This window comes from Theropithecus gelada, chromosome 6 (assembly GCF_003255815.1).
Source record: "Theropithecus gelada isolate Dixy chromosome 6, Tgel_1.0, whole genome shotgun sequence".
In the NCBI taxonomy this organism is placed as follows: domain Eukaryota; kingdom Metazoa; phylum Chordata; class Mammalia; order Primates; family Cercopithecidae; genus Theropithecus; species Theropithecus gelada.
Genome location: NC_037673.1, coordinates 113996701 through 114006693, shown reverse-complemented (window position 1 = coordinate 114006693; position 9993 = coordinate 113996701). Strand labels below are relative to the sequence as shown.

At 33.0% G+C, this 9993-nt stretch overlaps 1 long non-coding RNA gene across 1 annotated transcript; it reads right to left on the bottom strand.

Moving 5' to 3' along the window:
• Window positions 1-1387: 1387 nt before the first annotated feature.
• LOC112627134 lies at window positions 1388-8919 on the bottom strand. Its single transcript, XR_003120019.1, has 2 exons — window positions 8883-8919; window positions 1388-1771 (listed from the first exon to the last, which is right to left on the bottom strand). It is a non-coding gene; the product is annotated as an uncharacterized LOC112627134 (long non-coding RNA).
• Window positions 8920-9993: the final 1074 nt, after the last annotated feature.

The window sequence follows — 9993 nt, the reverse complement described above, 5'->3', positions numbered from 1 at the left end:
CCAAACGCCGTACCTCCAAATACCATCACAGTGAGTGTGAACTTGGCAGTGGATGCGGGTGGACACATCAAGTCCATAACAAGCTTTTTGAAGAACTCATACTGCTTGTCCCAGTGGCTGTGCCATTTTGCCTTCCTATCAGCCATTTCTCCATATCCTCACCAACATTTGTTATTTTTCTGATTATTAGTATTCTTATTATTCTTTTGTTTTGTTTTGAGAAGGAGTCTCACTGTGTCACCCAGGCTGGAATGCAGTGGCATGATCTCGGCTCACTCCAACCTCTGCCTCCTGGGTTCAAGCAATTCTCCTGCCTCGGTCTCCTGAGCAGCTGGGATTACAGGTGCCCACCACAACACCCAGCCAATATTTGTATTTTTAGTAGAAACAAGGTTTCACCATGTTGGTCAGGCTGGTCTGGAACTCCTGACCTCAGGTGATACACCTGCCTTGGCCTCCCAAAGTGATGGGATTACAGACGTGGGCCACTGTGCCCACCCTATTATTATTATTATTACTATATTAATATATTTGAACTGGTATTTCATTATGGTTTTGATCTGTATTTACCTTATGATTAATGATTTTGAGTATGTTTTCATGTGCTTGTTGGCTGTTTGTATATCTTTTCTAGAGAAATATCTATTCAAGTCCTCTATCAACTTTTTAATTGGGTTGTTTGTCTTTTTGTTGCTGAGTTGTAGGAAATCTTTACATATTATGGATCCTGCTCCCCCACCAAACATATGATTTGCAAATATCTTTTCCCATTCTTCCAGAGAGCCTTTCAATTTCTTGATAATATTCTTTGATGCACTGAAGTTTTTAATATTTGTGAAGACATTTTTTTTTTTTTTACTTTTTCTTTTGTTGCCAAGATCATTAAAATTTATCCCTATGGTTTATTCTAATGATTTTATGATTTTAATTTGAATTAAATATAGTAAATTGTTTTTAAATTAAAACATACTACATTCTATTACTAGTAAGCTTTTCACCCAGAACTGTCCATGTCATAATTCTCAGCTCTCATGAGTTGGCACAGGGATACTGTATGTAGCTGTAGCCTCCATTTTGACCTTTAATTACTTTTGCAGCTCTCCCAGAGACTCATGCAGATATAGTTGATCAGCTTTTGATAAAATAAGGCTACAACAAAGAATTAGTGCTTCTGATATCAAATGTTAATGATAAGCAGACTTCAACCCTGAAGATGCATTTGAGAAAAATTTAACTAAATCTTTGATTTAAAAAAACAAAAAATGGCTATAATTCCATAGTATTTATAATTCAATATAGAAATTTTCAAAGTCATGCAAAACCTTAATAATTTAGTATTTCCTTTTGTTAAACAAGCCTTTAGTTACCAATAAATTTATGCTAGAGGTCTATTTAAATAAAAATTTATTTAATGAATTTTAAAATATCTTGGTGTTAAAATAATTATCAGTACAAGCATATCTCAGATATATTTAGTTCCAGATCAGCACAATAAAACAAATATTGCAATAAAGTAAGTCACACAAATTTTCTGGTTTCCCCAGTGTATATAAAAGTTATGTTTACACTTTACTGTATTCTGAATGTGCAAAAACATTGTCTAAAACAACAATGTATATAGTTTAATTTAAAAATGTTTTATTGCTAAAAAAAAGCTAAAATCATTTGAGCCTTCATTGAGTTGGGATCTTTTTGCTGGTGTACAGTCTTGTCTCCAGGTTGATGACTACCGTTTGGTGGTTGCTGAAGGTTGAACTGGCTGTTGCAACTTCTGAAAACAAGACAGTAATGACGTCTGTTGTATCAATTGACTTTTCCTTTCACGACATATTTTTCTGTAAGTTGTAATACTGGTTTATGCCATTTTACCCACAGAATTTCGTTTTTCAAAATTGGAGTCACTCTTATCAAACTGCCACTGCTTTATCAACTAAGTTTGCATAATATTTTAAATCCTTTGTCTTTATTCCAACAATGTTCACAACATATCCACTGAGTGTATTCCAACTCAGGAAACCACTTTCTTTGCTCATCTCTAAGAAGCAACTCCTCATCCATTCAAGTTTTACCATAAGACTGCAGCTATTCAGTCTATTCTTTAGAATCTACTTACAATTAAAGCTGTCTTACTATTTCCACCACATGCAGTTACTTCCTCCACTGATGGTATTGAATTCCACAAATGCATCTATGAGGCTTCGGATCTTCTTCTTCCAAATTCCTATTAGTGTTGATATTTTGGCCTCCTCTCATGAATCGTGAATGTTCTTAGTGGTATGTAGAAGAGTGAATCCTTTCGAGAAAGTTTTTTTAATTTACTTTGCCTAGATCCATCAGCTATAGCCTTACAAAATATATTTCTTAAATAATAAGACTTGAAAGTGAAATATATTCCTTGACCCAAGGGCTGCAGAATGGAAGCTGTCTTAGCAGGTATGAAAGTGACATTAACTACCTTGTACATCTCCATCAGTCTTCTTGGGTGAGCATGTGCACTGTCAATGGGCAGTAATATTTTAAAAGAAATATTTCTTTTCCTGAGTAGTAGGTCTCAACAGTGGGCTTTAAATATTTCAGTAAATCATGCTGTAAACAAATATGGTGTGATTCAGGCTTTGTTGTTGCACTTACAGAACACAGGCAGAGTAGATTTAGCCTAATTCTTAGCAGTCCTAACATTGTCAGAATAGTAAATGACCATTGGATTCAACTTAAAGTCACCAGCTGCATTTGTTCCTAACAAGAGAGTCAGTCTGTCCTTTAAAGCTTTGAAGCCAGGCATTCATTTCTCCTATCTCACTATCAAAGTCCTAGATGGCATCTTCTTCCAATAGAAAAATGTTTCATCTACATTGAAAAATCTGTTTTTTAGTGTAGCCACCTTCATCAGTTATCTTAGCTAGATCTTCTGGATAACTTGTAGCCACTGTATCAGCAGCTATTGCTTCACTTTGCACTTTTATGTCATGGAGATGGCTTCTTTTCTTAACCCTCATGAAACAACCTGTGCTAGCTTCAGACTTTTCTTCTGCAGCTTCATCACCTCTCTCAGCCTTCATAGAATTCAAGAGAATTAGGATCTTGCTCTGAATTAGGCTTTGGCTTGAAGACATTTTGTGACTGGTTTGATCTTCTATTCGGACTACTCAAATTTTGTCCCATGTCAGCAGTAAGGCTGTTTTGCATTCTCATGATTAATGTTTTCACTAGAGTAGCAGTTTTAACTTACTTCACAAATTTTTCCTTTGTATCACAACTTGGCTAAAAGGCACAAGAAGCCCAGCTTTCCACCTGTCCTGACTTTTGACATGACTTCCCCACTAAGCTTAATCATTTCTAGCTTTTGATTAAAATTAAAGATGTGCAATTCTTTCTTTCAGTTGAAGACTTAGAGGTTGTTGTGGTGTTACTAAGTGTCCCAATTTCAATATTGCTATGTTTCAGGAAATAAAGAGCCTCTCCTTAAAGGAGAAGGGGCAAGATGGGAAAACAGCAAGTCAATGGAGCAGTCAGAACACACAAAACATGTATTGATTAAGTTTGTGATCTTACATGGGTGCAGATTATGGCATACAGAAGCAATTACAACAGTAACATAAAAGATCATGGATTACAGATCACCAGAACAGATATAATGATAGTATTAATAATGTTTCAACTATTGCAGTAATTAACAAATGTGACGCAGAGACAAAAGAGGGCATATGCTGTTGGAAAATGGCACCAATAGACGTGCTGGATACAGATTGCTACAAACCTTCAATTTGTAAAAACGTAGAATCTAGAAGGTACAATAAACTGAAGCATAATAAAGTGAGGTATGCCTATAAGGCTGTTAGGAATTAAAATATTTCACAAAATCAGGTACAATTGCATTAGAAAAAATACTTTAACTTATCCAACTTAAAGCAAGGTATAACATAACTATATGCTAAGTGCTATCAGTTTAATTATCAAAATGTGCACTGGAGTTTGTCTCTTAATATTTCCTTGGTGACGGTAATGAAGGTCTTAAAATTACACAATGACTTTTAATTTTGAATAGCATTTGGCTTATTAGCTCTTTATAAGCATTTGGAGGATAAGACCATCAAAAGCATATGTTTTTATACCTGAATTTTACAGTATAATTCCTTTCACACACTAGGCATTCAAGAAGCATTTGTTGAACAAAATATATTGCCATAGTTATAGTTGGCAGTTAATAAATATTTGATGTTTGAATTAAAAAGCATATTAAAACAAATACATTGTAGGAAACAGAAGTAACAACCAATTAAATAGCTCAGGAAAAGAGAATAAAATGACACTAATTTCATTGAGATTTTAATATATGTTAATGGTCTGTGCATTAATGTAAAGTTACTTTCTATATATTACCTAGAGAAATGAAGATAAGGTAGCCATAAAAAAAGTGATGCAACTTAGGTAAAACTCATCGAAGGCATGTACTAACTTTATTACATGGTATCTTGTATTTACTGTATAGTTTGCTTAAACTCCTAAGAAGGAATGGTAATCTGGGTGAGGAAAAAATAAAAGCTTTGCAGAACTGTCATTATAACTTCCACCTCAGAGAATGAGCTTTGGAATCATACAGTTAGTCCCATGAAAGTGGAACAGGCAAAGTTCAAAGCTCAAAGACTGGAACTGGTGTTGAGTCTCAAAAGATACTGCCTCTTTCCTCCACCGGATTATTTTTTGAAAGTGTATTTTACCTACACTATGAAGATTTATACTTATTTCATAATTCTCCACAGCAGCACTATCTTTTGTCAGATAAACAAGTAAATCTATGACTGGAATTAGAATAAAAGTAAGACAATGGACAAAATATTTTAGTTTAACCAGTTATTTCAACAAAACATCAATCCCTTCAATGTAGTAAATGGTTTCACTTAATTCTATTATTATCTTTTTAGTAAAAGGTTAATCATTCCTTTCATTTAACAGATATTATGGGATGTATGTTCTTGAGCTTATATAGAAAACCCTGGGACAAGAAAGTAGTCCACTACTTTGGCACGTAAGGGAAAGAGAAAAAAAACATCTCTTTGAGTTGATTTTATTTTTCCGTAAGACAGAATCTCTTATCATATTGAGTCTATCAACCTTATCCCTTCTTTAAGAAATAAGTATCTTTTAAAGCTGACAAAAGCTGTCTCTTCAACACCTTTAACAGGCTTAACTATGTTGAAGCAGTGTCCCCAGTTACTACTATGAAAATGGAGAGGATGTTTCAGATTGTAACAGGAATTTTTATTGAATTACATCCTTCCTGAACTGGTAAAATACATTGAAAAACGAAAATAAGGAATAACAGTACCAGTTATTCAACACTTTAGAGATGTATTTTTAAAATATCCATAAAAGTCTATATGGTTCAGAAACTATTCTCATTTTAACAATATTATGCCTCTGTAGACCTCATAATAGAAATAAATATTTGCAATGAAAGCTCACTTTGTATAGTATGGAACAATGAGATTTTTAAAATATTGTGTCTTAATGTCACTTTTGCCTTGCCTCAGTGAGTGACTGGGATTACACTGTATATACAGTGCATACTTGAATAATGAAATTTCCCATCAGTTTTCTTTAAAATCTTGGCATGAACTGCAACTACAAAATAATTGTGTGCATGGCAAGTGATCTTTAAAATCATTTTCCAAGACTGTTCTGCTTTCAGCAGAACCTTTTCACTTTTGATTAATACTCTTTCCTGCTTTCTGGTTCAGAACATTGCTTCCTAGAATTACAAATTCAGTTTATGGAGTGCCTTTGACTTGCACTCCATTGGGTAAAAATAAGTGTTAATCCAATGAAATCTGAGTTTCTGTTTCTTCAGCATCTTCAGGTTATCATGGACAATCCAGGGGAGCTGTAAAGTTACATTTGTGTGTGCATGCACAAAGTGCCAATAAAGAGAGTTAAAATAACATTTTATAAATCTTACTGTGTTTCCTCTAATCCAGCCCATAGGATAGTTTTGGAAGAAATATACATAATGACAAGAGCTCAAGGGTTCACCCCAAGTTCTTCATAAAATAAAACAACCTGCAAATTCATTATAAAGGCCTATAGATTTATGTTCATTTATGTAACCCTTTATGGTTATTACTTAGATTTTAATAACATCAAAAATACTTTATCTTTTCTCCTTCACCCCTTTCCTTAATATTTCCTTATCATATTACATATTGGTGTTAAAAGAAACAATTAGAGCCAAGAGATTCCAGTTTATGAGTGATAGTCATCGATACTGAGAAACACACCACTTTCATAGTCACAGAACACATGTGACAAAATCAGAAGTTAGAAAACGGAATCAAGTTTCTTTGTTTTTTCAAATCCACTACTTGTATTCAGTTCTGTGATTCCTTCCTCATACAAATGCCATGACTCCCTGCAAAGTCACCCATGTACAACCCTGCACACTGTACAAAATTATTTCTCAGAGCTGGGTTAAGAAAAGTAATTGGAAAGACAGGAGTGGATGAGCTGTGGGAAATACTGTAGGATAGTTTTCAAAACCTAAAATGCATGGTATGAATTTAAATTGTTCAGAAACATAAAATAAGATCATATTTTCCTATCTCTGATAAGTCATAAATAGAGCAATATTTTTCAATACCTCAAAGGGTCTCAACACCCTTGTTAAAAGTGGAAGAGCTACCAAAAGTTAATGGTGACAGTAAAACATACTGATAAAAATATGGATTTGAGTCCTGGGTTTTTATGTTGATTGCTCAAGTGACGGGCTCCATGTCCAGGGAGAAGTCTCTCAAAAAATTTCCAAGTTATAATTACCCTCCTTACTTCCAAGATGCAGAAACTGAAACAGAAAGTTTAAGTCCAAGTTAGCATGAGACATAGCCAAGAATTGAATTCGGGTATATCTGAATACAAAATTCATGCTGTTTTAAATTATTGTGCCATGACTATCTCTCCAATATTTTACAAAATATATTTTGCTCATATAAAGCCCTTAGTTTAGAGTCTCATGCATGTCAAATGCTCAGTAAATGTTGTCTATTAAGGCTATGTTCAATGAAATTGGTCGGGCAAGGCAGTTTGGTTTGAGATGTGGAATAGCAGGAGATGGGGAGAAAGAAAGGTTGGCATCGGGTAATGTGAACAGATCTCCTTGTGCAAAATTCAAAAGATTAATTAGCCTGATGTAATGATTTTTGAAAACTCTTAGCCAAGCTGCCATAAATATGTCCAAGTATGTAGCTTCTCTGTATGTTTATGTAATTTCACCCGAAAGATGAGCAATTATTATTCATGTACATAGACTGTATTTAGGTGCAAATGAGGTTTCCATGATTTAGCAAGTGTCCAAGGTAATCATTGTTTTGGGTGAACACAGGCCTGGGAGGCAGAGTCTTGGCAACTGCAGCTGAAGTGAAAGAGAGAATTTCAATCTCTCACAGCAGACTTGTCCCAGCAGGGGCTGGGACCACGACAATAAAAAGAAAAGCACAACGTACTTTATGGACAAGGATTCAAATCACATTATATTAAATTAGAGACTTCATGTAAAAAAGTAGTTTTCTCTTGAGAAGGAGAAGAGCTTTATATGAAGCTGCAACCTATTTATTTCTTCAGCACTCTTGCTTGTTACAAATAATTTTGTTAATATCCCTAACTTCATCTATGGTGTGTCTGCTATGAACTTGATGGGTGCAGCACACCAACATGGCACAAGTATACATATGTAACAAACCTGCACGTTATGCACATGTACCCTAGAACTTAAAGTATAATAATAATTTTATAAAAAAGACAGAAAAAAAAACCTTACACTTTCAAACTTTTTTATTTTATTTTGTTTCTGTTTTGCAGTTCTTCAGAATGCATCAATCACTTTAACATTGCTGCTAGAAAAATAACAAATCATGATGAGAATATTGCAATATTTTTAGAAGTACAATTTATTTTACAATGAATGATTATGTGTGATACGACCTAGTTAAACGAACAAGAATAGAGTCATTCAAAAGACCAATAAGTAATTTTACATAACTAAATCACTTAATGATTATTTATGTTGCCTTGGTTTCCTCCAAGTAGAAAATTGCCCAATTGATATTTATTCCCATTACTTCCACTGTTAACATTATGAAAACTAATACCTAATTTTTATAACCTGGAAAAGAATGGCAAACCTATAATATTTGTACCTTTTTAAAACTATATTCTCAAATAAATACTATTGACTAACTTCTTAGCCTTTCTTATTAAAAGACTTCTTATAAAGCTGAAGATGGTATAAAATTAGTGTAAGATATAAAGCTTTCATGATCTTCACACAAAGGGCTCAAATAAAATCATAAACTAACCATAAAAGTAATTATATATCAAGATGATTAACTTGTGATATATAGATTTAAAGTTATGGGTGTTTCTAGATAACTGAATGAGTAAGTCAACTAGAGCAGGAAAAAAACAATTTACTAGATTGCACCCCCCTTTGTTTATAACAGTGTGTGATAAGACCCCTTCTAGAAACCTATGTAAAATGTAAACAAATGTTGACATTTGGAAAATGCTTGTATTTTATTTCAATAGCAGTGTGTCATCTCTAGTTCAATAGGTGTGGGAAATCTCTCAAGACATTGTTTTTGAATGCACTAGTATAAAAATTAATATGTAAGGGAAATACTCAACATAGTGAATAAGGTAGCATTTATGCAAAATTCAAAAAGCCAAATTGTGTCTACTGTAGTCTTTTAAAAATATGTATAATACTAATTACAGAAATTTGTCCTAGTTTGCTAGAAAGTGGGCTAACCAAATCTCATTAGAAAAAGAGAAAATTCAGTAGGTAGAATCTTGTATCTATAAACTAAGACTCAGGTAATATTCAAATGGCTTACCTTAAGCATCCTTAAATACATTATCCGAGAGTATTAACTGAAAATTTTAAAAAAATGCATAAAAGCAGATATAAACACTTATTCCAAATATTTTAGAATACTAAGCCAGTCATTTCAATGATCCTTGACCAAGGTACAGCCATTAAATACCATGTAATCTACTTGTCTCTAATTTATGTTATATGATATTAGAAGTGGAACCAGAATACTTCTTCCTCCAATTAGCCAGTTAATTGTTTAGATTCATGCAACTATTTGAAGAAATTGGTGATTTTTAAAATATGACATATATCCCTTGTGCTTTGAAGAACATCATTGAGTAAAAAGACCACCCATAGAATGGGAGAAGACATTTATAAATCATATATTTGGTAAGGGATTTGTACCTAGAATACATAAAGAATGCTTGCAACTAACTTACAAAAAGGTGCATCACACAATTTAAAAATGGAAAAGGATTTGTATAGCTGTTTCTCCAAAGAAAGTTTTATTGTTTACTCTCTAAATATTCTAAGAAAATAATAAATTTTATACTTTAAACAGGGGAGTTTTGTGGTATATAAATTATGCCCCAATATAGCTATCAAAAGTGTGTTATTTTCTTTTGGCATGTGTATGATCTTTACTTTAGATTCTTTGATTATTCTTTTTTGTTGTTGTTTAGTGTTTTTGATTTTTTAATATGGTTTCATTTTTGTATGAAAATAAGTCATTCCAAACCTGCTATTGGATGAAAGTCATTTGCAGTTAGTACAATCCACCAGAATCATATCTACAGAAGGAAAAAAAAAAAAAAACCTATAATGAATAACAGGTTTGTAATTCTATATTGCCCTAGGAAATAACAGTTTTCCAGATTCATGTTAGATGTGTGATCAATTGTTTGTATATGCCACATCTAAAAATCTTTAAATGTGTGTGATTTAGGAAAAATAGATGTTAAACTAAAATTCTAGACTTCAAACATTCAGAAAGAATAGCTATTATAAGCTTGAAATCTTGCTAAGCTTATGGCTTAAAAAGCTAGTGAAAATAACAAGGGGACCCTTGAATATCTGAACAACCTTTTGATAAAATTCATCTATTGAAGTCACAGAAAGAGAAAATTAAT